This window comes from Astyanax mexicanus, chromosome 22, assembly GCF_023375975.1.
Source record: "Astyanax mexicanus isolate ESR-SI-001 chromosome 22, AstMex3_surface, whole genome shotgun sequence".
NCBI lineage: Eukaryota > Metazoa > Chordata > Actinopteri > Characiformes > Acestrorhamphidae > Astyanax > Astyanax mexicanus.
Genome location: NC_064429.1, coordinates 34,054,278 through 34,070,482, shown reverse-complemented (window position 1 = coordinate 34,070,482; position 16,205 = coordinate 34,054,278). Strand labels below are relative to the sequence as shown.

At 39.1% G+C, this 16,205-nt stretch overlaps 1 protein-coding gene across 1 annotated transcript in view; it reads left to right on the top strand.

Annotated features, from left to right (window-relative positions):
- si:dkey-215k6.1 (transmembrane protein 132C) overlaps window positions 1-16,205 on the top strand; it is a 320,457-nt gene that overhangs the window by 1,171 nt on the left and 303,081 nt on the right. The window lies entirely within an intron of this gene.

Genomic DNA, 16,205 nt, shown 5'->3' with positions numbered 1-16,205 from the left:
GAGAGAGTGAGAGTGTGTGTGACGGTATCCCCGAAATACTATAAATTCACTCTCTCTCATCCCGTGTCTATTTTTCTCTCTTTCTCCTCTTCTATCATTCTATCTTGTGTCTTTAATTTCTTTCTCGTTCTTTCTTTCACTTTATTTCTATTCCTTATTAGCGACATCTCTCTCTCTCTCTGTTTCATTGTATATACCTTTTTTTTCTCTCTCTTTTCGTCCCGGTAGATGCCTGACACTCATTCACACTCTCTTTCCTGTTCTCTTCATCACATTCTGTCATTCTTTCTCTTTTCTAACGTCCAATGTGTCTCTCTCTCTCTCTTTTTCTTTCTTACTTCTATAATCTATTTTTCTTTTCTCGCGTTTGTTACTTGTGCTCTTGTTCAAGCTTTCTTTTCTTATTTCTCTCTCTCTCTCTCTGTTTCTCTTTTCGCTTTCCCACCTCCCATCACCTTCTCTTGTTCTTTTTTATTTAAATATCTACATGCCTTACACTCATTTATTCCCTCCCTCTTTTCTCTTTTCCCACTTTTCCTTTTTCTTTCCACCTCTTCTATAATTTGTCTTTCCATTCTTTCCTTTCTTTCTTTTAAACACCTGATTCTCTTTATCTCTCTTTTTCCTTGTTTCTAATTTCTCTTTCTGTTTATCTTTCTGTTTCTCTATAAGCAATGTTGTCTTTCTTTTTTCTCTTTTCATTCTCATGCATGCCTCATACTCTCTTTATCTCTACCCCTCTATCTCTATCTATCTTTGAAAGAATGTCTATCCATTTTTTTCTTTCTTATGAACGCCTGATGCTCTTTATCTTTCTTTCTCCCTGTTTCTCATTCCATTCTCTTTTCTTTTTAGTGTTTTTTTCTCCCTATTCTGTCTGTTTATCTGTCTCTCTCTCTCTCTTTCTACCTCTCTATCTGTTTCTCTATTCCCTTCTGTCTTTCTTTTCTCTCATTTTTCTCTTCATGCATCCCTCACACTGATTTATTCTCTCTATCTGTCTCTCATTCTGTCTCTATCACTCTGTTTTTCTCCATGCCTTTCTTTCCTTTCTTTCTATCTCTCTCACTTCTTTTATTCTCTCTCCATCTTATTTCTCTGTATCTCTATCTATCTCTAAAAGAATATCTATCCATTTTCTTTCTTATGAACGCCTGATGCTCTTTATCCTGCTTTCTTTCGGTTTCTCTCTTTCTCCCTCTATCTGTTTCTCTATTCCCTTCTGTCTTTCTTTTCTCTCTTTTTCTCATCATGCATCCCTCACACTGATTTATACTCTCTCTATCCCTCTACCCTATCCCTCTATCCCTCATCACTCTGTTTTCTTTCTTTCTCCATATTTTTCTTTTCTTTATTTCTCTCTCTTTTTTCTTTTTTCTTTGCTTTTTCACATGTCTTTTCTTTCCCCTTTTTCTTTGTACATGCCTAATACTCATTTGTATGTATTTTTAAATATTTTCTTTCTTTGTATTTTCTTTATTTCAGTGTTTTCTCCCCATTTCTCTCTAAAATAATAATACTGTATATTATTATTTTAGTTTAGCTGCTCTCTGGTATTGTGTGAGTTATGAGTTTAATGAACACATCAACTAAACACCAACCCCGTCAACATATAAAGTATAAACATATACAATAATAAATGTATTAAATAACAGTGCAAACCTGTTGTGAATATGAACATGTTGAGGTAGAATAAATGTACATAATAAAGTGTGAGGTGTATGAATGAAACAGTGCAGAATTAAATAGAGAAATGCAGTCAGTGTAAACAGATGTCGTTGTGAACAATGTGCAATCGTGTGGGATTAATGTATAGAAACGACACACCGGGGGTGTGAGCATCCTCGCTTTATAAAAAATAAAGAAAAACAATATCTACAACAGAGTATATAAACTCAGTTTATTTATTATTTCTTTACAGCTGCTTTATATGACACCATATGTAAAAAGTCCAATAGAATTAAATTGGATTTGGTTTGATTAATGTATTATTGTGAATGACTTGTTTTCTAAAAATGCAAAAAAATATATATTTTCATAATGATATGAAATTGTTTTTTGTTTTTCCACAAATTATCTCCTGCTGCAGATTATTTGCTGTTTATTAAGTGCTTCTGAGTGTTCTAAAACTTTTGACTGCTGTAATGTATACATCCCTTAAACATTTTTTCTGTTTATCAGATGCTTTGTTGTTCTGGCTCACATCACCTCCCCCCCTGTACTGAAACCCATAAACAGCAGGACTCTGCCGCTTTCTCTTCATCTATTAATTTTCTCAAAATATTTAAGACATTTCCTGTTATTTCTTGGAGCTCCGGCAGGTTTACAGATGTTTCTTTGGTATTTTTTTAGAGCTGAAAGTCCTGCAAGTTTATGGATGTTTCCAGCAGATTTACAGACATTTTGAGCAGGTTTACAGAAGATTCTTTATTATTTCTTAGAGCTTAAAGTCCAGCAGGTTTACAGACGTTTCCAGTAGGTTTACAGATGTTTCCAGTAGGTTTATAGATGTTTCCAGCAGTATTACAGACAATTATTTGGTATTTTTTAGAGCTCAAGGTCCGGCAGGTTTACAGATGTTTATTTGTTATTTTTCAGAGCTTAATGTCCTGCAGATTTACAGACGTTTTTAGCAGGTTTATGTATGTTCCTTTGGTATTGTTTTAGAGCTCAAAGTCATGCAATTTTCTAGACGTTTCCAGCAGGTTTATAGACATTTCTAGCAGGTTTCCGGAAATTTCCAGCAGGTTTATAGACATTTCTAGCAGGTTTCCGGAAATTTCCAGCAGGTTTATAGACATTTCTAGCAGGTTTCCGGAAATTTCCAGCAGGTTTATAGATGTATCTAGCAGTGTTAAAGACGTTTCTTTGGTATTTTTTAGAGCTCAAAGTCCTGCAGGTTTACAGATGTTTCTTTGGTATTTTTCAGAGCTCAGAGTCTACAGATTTTTAGAAGATCTCTGCAGGTCTATAGACGTTTCCAGTAGGTTTACAGATGTTTCTTTGGTATTTTTTAGAACTCATGGTCCAGCAGGTTTACAGACCTTATCTTTAATTTTTCAGAACTTCAGAAGAGTTTTTTAGAGTCTAGCAGGTTTACAGAAGATTTCTGTAGGTTTTAGTAGGTTTTTACATGCATTTCCAGCAAGTTTACAGACATTTTCAGTAGGTTTACAGACATCTCTTTGGTCTTTTTCAAAGCTCAAAGTCCTGCAGGTTTACAGACAATTTTAGCGGGTTTACAGACGTTTCTTTGGTAATTTTAGAGCTAAAAGTCCTGCAGATTTACAGATGTTTCCTGCAGGTTTTTGACATTTCTAGCAGGTTTACAGACATTATCTTTAATTTTTCAGAGTCTAGCAGGTTTACAGAAGATCTCTGCAGGTTTTGGACGTTTTCAGCAAGTTTACAGATGTGTCTTTGGTATTTTTTAGAGCTAAAAGTCCTGTAGATTTACAGACGTTTCCAGTAGGTTTATAGATGTTTATAACAGGTTTACAGTTGCGGCAGGTTTATAGACGATCTCTGCAGGTCTTTCTCAGAGCTGAGAGTCCGGCAGATTTACAGACGCTCTCTGCAGGTTTACAGACAGTGTTGTTTTTCAGATGTTTTCAGCACGTTTAAAGACGTTCTCTGTTACTTTTTCATTATTCCAGAAGTTGTAAAGATGTTCTTAGCAGGTTTACAGTTTGCACTGGTGTTTTCTGCACATTTACTGATGTGGTTTGATATTTCTAAAAGTTTGAGTCCAGTAGATTTACAGATGTTCTCAGCAACTTAACAGACGTTTTCTGCACGTTTAATGACATTGTCCGTTATTTTTTAAAAATGTACAGACGTTTACAGATGTTTTATGCACATTGACTGACATTCTCTGATTATTTCTCTGAGCTCAGATTTTAGCAGATTTACAGACACTCTCTGTATGTCTTTGTTAATACCAACGTTTGCTGAAGGTTTACAGACGTTTACGTACGTTCTCCATTTCTCAAGTCCAGCAGGTTTACAGACGTTCTGCAGGATGAGAGCAGTACTGGAGAAGGTCTGTAAACCTGTGAAGGTGGTTTATTCCACTGTCCTCTACCACACAATCAGTGTGTGTGTGTGTGTGTGTGTGTGTATCTCGGTGGAGCTGGGTGGAGATAAGCCAGTTGGAGCGTTGTTGTGTTTTATACTGGGGGAATTGGAGATTGTCTGAGAGGAGAATCTGCACGGACTCATTTTTATTTTTATTCATTTTATTCATTTATTTGAATTAATTTTAAATAATTAATTTGCCAGGCTTGTTAATAATCAGTATCAGAGATGTTTTTATATAATCTGTTTTATATAACCTTCATCTATCTGGAGTCATGTGAAAACATCATATCAGTGGCATAAAATAATCTGAAAATGACAATAATATAATTTATTCATTAATATAAATTATTTGTGGGACGGTACAGTGTCCAAAAATAATAATAATTATTATATTATAATATTAAGCACCTGTCTGGATGTGCTGTGTGCTGTATGTGCTGGATAGTCAGCAACCAAAATGATTCAGCCAAAAGAATCATTTTTTCGCTTAGTATATAGTTTAAGTGTGTGTGTGTGTGTGTGGAAGAGGAAGATAGTGTGTGTGGGAATCGTCTGTCATGGTTTAGTGTGGTGGTTTCTGAGGGAGTCATTTTTAGTGACAGCTGTGGTGAATCTGTAAAGAATTGGAATTAAATGGTTGAAAAGTGAACGTTTTACACCCTGCAAAAACTCCTATTCTATTCTATTCTATTCTATTCTATTTGATTTATATACTTTCTGTTATGTGCTGTTTGTTGGTCTCTTTTATTCTGTTATGTTTTATGTTCTGTTCTAATCTAACCTTTACTGTTTATTCTGTTTCATTAAAGCATCTATTCTATTCTATTCTATTCTATTCTATACTGTTTATTCTGTTTCATTAAAGCATATATTCTATTCTATTCTATTCTATTCTATACTGTTTGTTCTGTTTTATTATCTGTTTTTATATTCTATACTTTCTCTGCTGTGAGACACTTCTGAGTCTCAGTGAGACACTGTGAGTCTCATTGAGACACTGTAAGATGCTGTGAGACACTGTAAGTCATATTGAGACACTGTGAGACGCTGTAAGACACTATGAGATGTTGGGAGAGATGTAAAAGATGCTGTGAGTCTCAGTGAGACACTGTGAGTCTCAGTGAGATGCTGTGAGACACTGTAAGTCATATTGAGACACTGTGAGACGCTGTAAGACACTATGAGATGTTGGGAGAGATGTAAAAGATGCTGTATGACACTGTAGACACTGTGAGTCTCAGTGAGACACTGCGAGTCTCAGTGAGATGCTGTGAGACACTGTAAGTCATATTAAGACACTGTGAGACGCTGTAAGACACTATGAGATGTTGGGAGAGATGTAAAAGATGCTGTATGACACTGTAGACACTGTGAGTCTCAGTGAGACACTGTGAGTCTCAGTGAGACAGTGTGAGATGCTGTGAGACACTGTGAGAGATTGTGAGTCTCAGTGAGACACTGTGAGACACTGTGAGTCTCAGCGAGACACTGTAAGATGCTGTGAGACACTGCGAGAGACTGTGAGTCTCAGTGAGACACTGTGAGACACTGTGAGTCTCATTGAGACACTGTAAGATGCTGTGAGACACTGCGAGAGACTGTGAGATGCTGTGAGACACTGTGAGTCTTAGTGAGACACTGTAAGATGCTGTGAGACACAGTGAGAGACTGTGAAACTCAGTGAGATGCTGTGAGTCTCAGTGAGATGCTGTGAGACACTGTGAGTCTCATTGAGACACTGTGAGACGATGTAAGACACTATGAGATGTTGGGAGAGACTGTAAAAGATGCTGTATGACACTGTAGACACTGTGAGTCTCAGTGTGACACTGTGAGAAAGAACACCAAAGGCTAGTTGTGCTCCTTCAGGGCAAGCTGCATGACCGGGACTCGAAACGGCGATCTTCCGATAGTAGCATATCGGTGGCAGAAGTAGCAGCAGTTTAGAGTGTTGGACCACCCGGTGCCCCACAACGCTCTATACTCTACTGACTTCCACATATTACACTATACTCTGTCTTTATATACTATACACTAAAGTCATATACTATTTACTATACTATATACTTTTTTCAGTGTATACTTTATTCAGTGTAAATTTTGAGGTATATACTATATTTTTCAATTGACTTGCACATATGTACACTATGCTCTGTAATCATACACTGTACTCTATAATCTAACACTATACACTACACTCTGTGTTAGTAGACTATACATTCTGCTCTATATTATTACACTATACACGTATATGTACCATATATTTATACGCTATATGTTAGATTATATATTCTTATGTAGAATATATAGTGTTAGAACTGTGGAGTGTAGCTTTAATGTGTGTATTAATGTGGCAGAGCTGCTCTGGGCTATTTTTATAAGCTGGGTCCGGCTGGCCTGAGCGCGGACCCGGCATCAGAACAACTCATTACACTGCGCCTGGGTGTGCGAGAGTGTGTGTGTGTGTGTGAGTGTGTGTGTGTGAGTGTGTGTGTGTGTGAGTGTGTGTGTGTGTGTGTGTGTGTGTGTGTGAGAGAATGAAAGAGTGTTCGTGCATGAGGAACGGAGTCCGTTGTTTGCATGATGACGTACGTGTGTGTGTGTTTCTGAGTGTGAGTGTGTGTATGATAAGTGTGTGTGATAAGTGTGTGTGTGTGTGTGTATGATAAGTGTGTGTATGTGTGTGTGTGTGTGTTGGAAATTGACCCTGGAGACAGCACTTGCTGATGAGGCAAAGCAAACTGTCATCATCATCATCATTGTTGTCATCGCCGTCGTTGTTGCTTCCGTAGCACAGTGTGTTACACCATGCGTGCGCACACACACACACACACACACACACACGCACACACACACACACACACACACACACACATGCAATCAAGCATTTTAGCTAAATATAAGCATTAGTTTCTCAGTTTCTGTGCACTATACAAGCAGTCCTGAGGTTACGAGACTCATTGATTCATTTTTTTTAGTGTGTGTGTGTGTGTGTATAGATGTGTGTGTGTGTCTGTGTGTGTGTGTGTAAGTGTGCGTGTGTGTGTGTGTGTGTGTATAGATGTGTGTGTGTGTGTGTGTGAATGATTGCGCTACCTCCATGACTTTGTCACTCTCCAGGGTTCTGCTGACTTATTCACTGGTGTGTATATGTGGGTGTGTGTATAAGTGTGTGTGTGTGTGTGTGTGTGTGTGAGAAGGTGTGTGAAGGACTGTTTGAATTATTGCAGCAGAAAAGGAGAAAGGAAACGAGGGAGAGCGAGACAGAGAGAAATGCTGTCATCATGTCTACTTGTTTGTCTGTGTGTGTGTGTGTCGGTGTGTGTGTGTGTGTGGCTGTGTGTGTGTGTGTGTGTGTGTGTTCAGCCAATTTTCCCGCTTCCTGACGGACTGATTTAGAGTATTCTGCGAGTTGCATCAATTTGTGATTGTTGACAATTGAACACATGTAACACATGCGTGCACACACACACACACACACACACACACACACACGCACACACATACACACACACCTGAGAGTGAATAACGGTCTGTAAATCTGAGCTTCTGCTTATAATAGACGAAAAAAAAAAAATCACACCCAGCGCCTTTGTAGTGCACTAGACACCCAGTACACTTAGTTTACACTATACACTGTAAACTATACACTCAATTTTACCACTATACAATATAAGTATTAGTATATATATATTAATATATACACTGTATTATTTTACTGTATTCTAAATTATTACACTATACACCATATCAACGCTATTAATAATTATTATATGATACGCTATATACAACGGTGTATAGATATTTGCAATATACACTTTATTTACTATTCTTACACTATCCTCTATTTTTATATTCCTTTATTATAGATTGTACTCTATATTCTTATACACTGTACACTCTATTTACGACACTTGATGCTTTATGCTACAATACTTTTTTTACATTATACACAATGCATTGATTTTGTACTATACATTGCATTATGACTCTGTTACACACTTTATCCTTACTACTTTCTCTTACTATACTAAACTCTATATTTTACTATATATTTTATATTCTAACTTCATTCAGTGTTATATACAGCTCTGAATAACAGAGAACTTCAGTTTTCTGAATCAGTTTCTTGGATTTTGCCATTTATAGTTATATGTTTTATTCTATAAACTACAGACAAAGTTTCTCCCAAATTGATTAGAGCATTAATTTGCAAAAAATGAGAAATGGCTGAAAAAAAAAAAGATGCAGAGCTTTCAGACCTCAAATAATGCAAAGAAAAAAAAAAGTTTATATTCACAAAGAGCTTTAAGAGTTCAGAAATAATCAATATTTGGTGGAATAACCCTGATTTTTAATCAGGCATCATGTTCTCCTCCACCAGTCTTACACACTGCTTTTGGATAACTTTATGCTGCTTTACTCCTGGTGCAAAAATTAAATTTTTAAACGCTTTCTTACATTTTTCCAGAGCTGTATATCATATTTTTGCACTATACACTGCTATATATTCTACTGATTTGCACTATACACTATACTCTGTATTCATACACTATACATTCTGGTCTATATTATACAATATACGTGTATATACCACATTTTTACGCTATACGTTACATCTTATATTCTTAAGTTATACACAAAGAGCACTACACTGACACTGTACACTGTACGCTGTAGCTGTGTGTATATACATAATCTCACGCTGCACACAGTATCAGTACTCTATACTCTCAGTGGGTAGGTAGTGTGTGTAGTGTACGAATCGAGGAATTGAGTGTATAGTGTTTTTTAAACCCCGCAGCTGGAGACACCTGCCTACTGCCTTTCAGTATCGCCCACTACACTCTCACACTCCAGATACTGCCAGCTCAGTGTGTGTGTGTGTGTGTGTGTGTGTGTGTGTGTGTGTGTGGGTTACAGGCTGTATTCTGTTGCCTCGACAACAAAGGCTGAGGTGTGATTAAAACTGTCAGGCCATCGGGCTGTCAAACACATTTAGCCGAACACACACACACACACAAATACACACACACACACACACACACGTGCTGTAGGCCGAGTGTGTGAGGCCCGTATGTTGCAAGGCCGTCTGGCACCAGAGACGTGATTTACTCGAGAGAGAGGTTACGGAGGCGTACAGGACCTTACACATGTACAGACATGCACACACACACACACACACTCACACACACACTCACACACACACTCTCTCACACACACACAGTACAAAAACAGTACAAATAACATCACACCAAAAATAGTGACCTTTAAAGGGCCTGTACCCCACATCTTCCATACCTTAAGACTGATACTTGTAAGGCGGCTGTTATGGCGTTGCTACGTGGTTGCATTGGTGTTCTATATGATTGCAAATGTGCTGTGTTGTTGTTGCTTAATGGTTGCTATGGTTTGTTAGGGGTTGCTATGGTTTGATAGGGGCTTGATTGCTAGGGTATTACTGCCTGCTCTGTATAGGAGGTTCTAAACTGCTTTGATATCGCTGGTTGTTTCCATGGTGTTGCAATTGGGTTCCATAGGATTGAGTGATGAGTGGTTGCTATGGTACTGCTAGATGGTTGCTACAACATTGCAAGGTGGTAGACAGGGTATTTCATGTGACTTCTGGGGTATTGCTGCCTGCTCTCTATAGGGTTGTTTTACTAAATGGTTGATATGGTATCTCATGTTGCAAATGTGGATGCTGTGGTATGGATAAATGGTTGCAATGATATGTCACGTGGTTGCTATATTGTTGCTAGGGGTTGTTTGGTGGTTGTCAGGTGGTTGTCAGGCGGTTGCTAAGGGGTTGTTTGGTGGTGTCTGTTGTTTTGCAGCGTAGTTGCTATGGTGTTACTAGAAGATTCATGTAGTATCTTAAGTGATATAGTGTTGCTACCTGATTGCTAGATGTTTGCTACAACATTGCAAGATGGTAGGCATGATATTTCATGGTATTTTCATTTTTACCGGCTCTCTATAGGAGGGTTCTAAACTGGTGCTATGTGATTGACATATTATTTCACACATAAATTTGTTTTGATATCGCAGGTTGCTAGGTGGTTGCTACAGTATCCCTCCTGGTTGCTACTGTATGTTTTTGCTAAGTGGTTGATACATTACTTGAAGTGGTTGCTTTGTTATCTTAATTGGTTTTCACGGTGTTGCTAAGTGAAAGATATGGTATCTCAGGTGGCTGCTGTGGTGCTGCTACCGTAAGGGGCTGCTGAGCTATCCCAGCTGGATGCAAGGTAGTGGCGGGCACATTGGGTGCTCTAGTGTTGCAAGCTAATTGATATTGTCTCTTACAGTCAGTGGTTCCTTTGGTATCCCATGTGCTTCCAGGGTGTTGGTAGGTGGTTGCTCAGACTTTGCCAAGCGGACGCTGTGGAACTCTGTGTGCAGCCCATTCTTTCGTATGGGATAAAAAAATCTGTTGCCATGCGGAAACTGTTCACATAATCAAAAAGTTGAGTACGCTGAACAAATGTAATGAGTGTGTGTGTATTTGTCAGTGTGTGTGTTTGTGTATATTTGTCAGTGTATTTGTGTGTGTGTGTGTGTGTGTGTGTGTTTGTGTGTTTGTGCTGACTAACATGCCAATAAAGCAGTTCATACTTCATTTTTGTTTTGTCAGTCAAGTTCAGTTGATTAAATGTAATTCTCTGTGATAGGCAGTATGTGTGTGTGTGTGTGCGTGTATGTGTGTGTGTGTGTGTGTGTGTGTGTGTGTGTGTTTAATAATCTGTAGTCAAGGAAGAGGAAATCAAAAGTGTATTTCTTTGCAGGCCGGGGGCTTTTTATGAGCATGTGTGTGTGTGTGTGTTGTGTGTGTGTGTGTGTTGTGTGTGTGTGTGTGTAGTGTGTGTGTGTTGTGTGTGTATGGTGTTTGGAGAGGGGGGGGGGGGGGTAATGAGTATGATCATTATCGGCTGCACTTTAATTGAGATAATGACCCAGTGAGGAAAGAACACAACTCCTGAAGGGCTTCTCTCTCTCTCTCTCTCTCTCTCTCTCTCTCTCTCTCTCTCTCTCTCCTTTACTCTTTCTTTCTTTCTTTCTTTCTTTCTTTCTTTCTTTCTTTCTTTCTTTCTTTCTTCTTTCTCCATAATAATGATAGTCAATTGGTGTTATGGTGTTACTAAAGGGTTGCGAGGTATCCCAGGTTGTTACAGTGGTGTTGCTAGGTAGTTGCTACTGCATGTTGTTGCTGAGCGGTTGATACAGTATTTAAAGTGGTTGCTTTGATACCCCAGGTGGTTTCCATGGTGTTGCTAAGTGGTTGCCATTGTGTTCCATGCGATTGCAAATGTGCTGTTTATTTGAAGTGGCTGCTGTGGAGTTGCTAGATGGTTGCTAGGGTATGCCAGATGGTTGCTATGGTGTTGCTAAGGGGCTGTTTGGTGGTTTCTGTTTTTCTAAATTGTTGATATGGAATCCCAGGTTGTTACAATGGTGTTACTAGGTTGTGGCTACAGTATCCCACCTTTCTTTCTTTCTTTCTTTCTTTCTTTCTTTCTTTCTTTCTTTCTTTCTTTCTTTCTTTCTTTCTTTCTTTCTTTCTTTCTTTCTTTCTTTCTTTCTCCATAATAATGATAGTCAATTGCTGCTGTGGTGTTGCTAAATAGTTGCTAGGTGTCTCAGGTTGTTACAGTGGTGTTGCTAGGTGGTTGCCACAGTATTTGAAGTGGTTGCTTTGATACCCCAGGTATCTATCTATCTATCTATCTATCTATCTATCTATCTATCTGTCTGTCTGTCTGTCTGTCTGTCTGTCTGTCTGTCTGTCTGTCTGTCTGTCTGTCCAAAGATGAAATGGTTTGATTGGGGAAGGGGGGGGTCTCTCTCTCCATATTTGCAGTAAAGCTCTATCTTTCTCTTTCTCTCTCTCTGTGCTGTAGATAAATCTTTCTCTCTCTCTTTGTATTATGAGTAAAGGTCTCTCTCTCTCTCTCTCTCTCTCTCTCTCTCTCTCTCTCTCTCTCTCTCTCTCTCTATCTCTCTCTCTGTATGGAGGGAGGAGTGTTCTTTAGGCTAAACGATTTTCCATTACTGCTGCAGAAAGACCAGTTAGACGGATCCATTTCACACCGTAATCAAATACAAAACTTTCATCTCAGCAAATTGATTCCTGTCCAAATCACAACAGACGAGAGAGAGAGAGAGAGAGAGGAGGTAAAGAGAGAGAGACAAATAAAAAGAGAGAGACAGAGAGACAAATAAAGAGAGAGAGAGTAGAGAATCTTTACGTCATTGAAGCTTCTCGTGATCCTCGTGTTACTCATACTGTCTGAATTCTTCCACACACACACACACACACACACACACACACACACTCAGTTGTAATACAAAAGTCCTTGCTCTCACATTCAAGCATTAAAAGGGTTCTCTATAGAACCATAGAAAAAAGTTATCTGGCTGAGAAACAGAAACCGAGAGCGCAGGAATAAAAGAAGAAAAAGAGAGAGGGACATTTACTCTCAGTACAAAGAGAAATATAGAGAAAAAGAGAGAGAGAGAAAGAGAATTTTTAAGAACGTCAAGTGAAGGATAAATAGAAAAGCAGAAAAAATAGAAAAGTGGAGGTGGAGGAAAGTGGACGGTTCTAAATCCATTCACAAAAAAACGGCAAAAAACGCACTTTTACGATTCCTTGTTCTAAAGTACTCATTTCGTATCTCGTATTTCCGTCTTGTTGCCCTAAGTTTGTCTTGCCGCCCGTACTGTCCTGCTATTTATGAACGCTGATTTATGGCCGGTTAGGACGCACTACAAGCCACCTGCTATTTTCCTTCGTTTCCTTAATTATTTTCTCCAAACAGTTGAAACAATGAAAACACCCAGAGAGAGCAAGGCCGATTGTGCTCTCTCAGGGCTTAGGCAGCTGATGGCAAGCTGCATGACCGGGATTCGAATCAGCGATCTCCTAATCATAGTGGCAGCCCAAAGTAATTTACTTTAAAAGGACCAAATTGATGCATTGAGGAAAAGTCCTGTATATATAATGCTGTATATATGTCAAATAATCGTTTTTTAATTGTATCGCAGACTCTAAATCACAATCCAATCATAAGGCATCCAGTGGAGGTGTAATAAAATTTAGATGGAGTAAAGTGAAGGAGGAGGAATATAGAGGAGACACACACACACACACACTCTTACACATGTACTTGTATCCCCAGTAGCTCGGCAGTGTGATTAATATTGAAGTTTGGTCCCATGAGGCCGAGCTCACTTTAATTATAATTCCTCTCCCATCAACAATGTCAATACTGCATTCGTCCAGAGAGAGAGAGAGAGCAGTCGAGAGAGAGAGAGAGAGAGCGAGAGTAAAAGAGAGAGAGAGAGAGCAACAGAGTTAGAGGTTGTGGAGGTGCGTCTTGTTAGCGTAGCTGTAATTAACACTCATTAAGCGAGTGAGGAAATGCTTTTGGGGTGGTGCTCCTGTCGCATAATTAGAGTCAAAAAGGCCTCCTTATGCAAATGAGGAGGAAGTGTCTTCCTGCTCCTGTTTACCTCACTGATGACCTCCTACTGAGAGAAAGAGAGAGAGAGAGACAGAGAGAAAGAGAGAGAGAGAGATGTCAGGAATGAAATAAACGGTAAAACGGTAAAAGAGAGAAAGTAAGTTGCGATTGAAATACACTAAAATTTAATTCACAAAAAATGGCGCCCCCTGGATCGCTGCAAAGCATGGCATGCACTTTTTTTTTTATCTTAGGCAGACTTACAATATAGGATTGTGCCACAAGAGGGCTTAAAAGTGCTTTCCCCACTACCCTATTATAAGGAAATCTCTCAGAGGACACTTTTGGGTAGTGCACCTCCTGGTGAGAGATCACTGACTGCTAGACACGCCCCTACGATGGACCCTATGATGGACCCAAAGACATTTTGCCCAGTTGACAGTCTTTGAGATGCAGTGCATTTCGTTGAACTGCCCCTGATCCAGGGCTTTCATCATTAATTTGCCCTCTGAACTTTTCTGCATTTGCTGTCCATTTTGCTAAAGGCTCAGGAATATTAATGTAGGCAGCCCTTCAGAAGCTTAAATACAAAAATACACTATAAAAATACACTAAAAATACAATATATCTATCACTTGTTTGAAGCAAATGGCAAAAGAACTTAGCATTTTGTTGATAAGGGATTTATTATCAATATTGTAACGTAAGTGTTTTATTAATTCTTTTATATCCCAGTCAAGAACATTTAATAGCAGCGTAATTGCCTAAAAAAACGGAGTTTTACTTACTCTTTTCTGTTCTTGACCCTCCTGAACTCTCTTGTCTCCTCTTTTAACATTTTTTAATCTTCTGGTAATTTCTGGTTACATTGTGTTTTTTTTTCCCGTTTGTTTTCTGTGACTTTTTTTTTTTAAAGTAGCCCAAAAAAACGCACCAGCTACCCCTGAATTTTTACCCGCGACTGGATTTTTAAACAAGCGCAATTTGGCTGAAAAAATGCAAACCTGGCAACTCTGAATGTAGGCATAATGAAGGTAGGAAAGGAGATGAGGAGCGTTTTAGATTAGATTTAAGTGTATGTGATAGCGACACCTAGCGTTTAAACTTTTAATCTGACATTATAAAAACCTGTTTAATAGCAGCTAACCTTAATTTTATTTTTAAAATACCTTGTGAGTGTAGAACAGGATCTATAGATGTGCCTTAGGATGCCATCCTTGTATCCAGGAGAAAGAAGTGCCTAACAGGCTACTAGAGCTTCCTTTCAACTGTACAGTTTCTCCCAAATAAATTAGAGAGAGAAAGAAAGAGAGAGAAAACAAAGTGATAGACGAGAAAAAGCGAGAGAGAGAGAGACAGCAGGTAGAAGTGAGACGGCCGAGTGAGCACGAGCGAGAGCTGAAGCTGCTAATCAGCCCCGGATTTATGAGCTCCGACCAGAACAGCAGAACACACTACAGCTCCCGGTCCACCATCCACCCAGCACCATCTGCTCCCAGCACATCCCTCACTACCTCCGTCACACACATTACCCATCAGGCCCTGGGCTTTTTTAATGGCGTGAGCATTAGGGTGTAGCGTGTGTTTATAAAGCACATATGAAGCTGTATGCACTGTTAGCGGTGAAGTCTCAGGACTCTTTTGGGCTTTTTTCAGGCTGTTTATAAGATGAGTATGATATCTTTATAACACATAACATGTTTATGATGCTCTTCAGAAGACCTATGTATGACTGTTATTAAAGCTGTTATAACAGTGTTAATAAGAAGCGTAAAGTAATGCTGTTAGGGAGGTTTTTTGCTGGTTTGAAGGACTGTATGACTCTGCTGTGTAGCTGCATCATGATTTAGACATTTTGTAACCAGGTCTTTTATTGCTGATATATATTTTTGCCCCCGTTTTTGCTGATGTCGGCGCCTGTGTGAAGGATGGTCTGTTAACAGACAGCTGGAGAACAGGAGGGGAGTGAAGAGGTGAAGGAGAAGAGAATGGAGGGATGACAGTTAAAGAAAACGAGTGGCTTTTAGCACTGGGGACACGACAGGACCTGGATTCTGCAGCCGTCAGTGGAAATTTACTCCTGCCATCTGAACCCTTCCTGGCCACTTTATTAGAAACACCTCCGAGCTTGTGCTTTCACTCGCTGGCCACTTTATTAGAAACACCTCAAAGCTTGTGCTTAAACTTAGTGGCCACTTTATTGGAAACACCTCCTGTAGCTTGTGCTTTCTCTCACTGGCCATTATATTGGAAACACCTTCCGTACCTTGTGCTTCTGCTTTGTGGCCACTTTATTAGAAACGCCTACTGTAACTTGTGCTTTTACTTAGTGGCCACTTTATTAGAAACACCTTCCAGCTTGTGCTTTTGCTTTGTGGCCACTTTATTAGAAACACCTACCAGCTTGTGCTTCCACTTAGTGGCCACTTTATTAGAAACACCTCCCAGCTTGTGCTTCCACTTAGTGGCCACTTTATTAGAAACACCTCCCAGCTTGTGCTTCTGCTTAGTGGCCATTTTATTAGAAACATCTACACTTTATGCCAGTTTATTAGAAACACTTCTACTTTATGCCAATTTATTAGAAACACCTTCCAGCTTGTGCTTCCACTCACTGGCCACTTTATTAGAAACACGTACCATACCTTGTGCTACCAT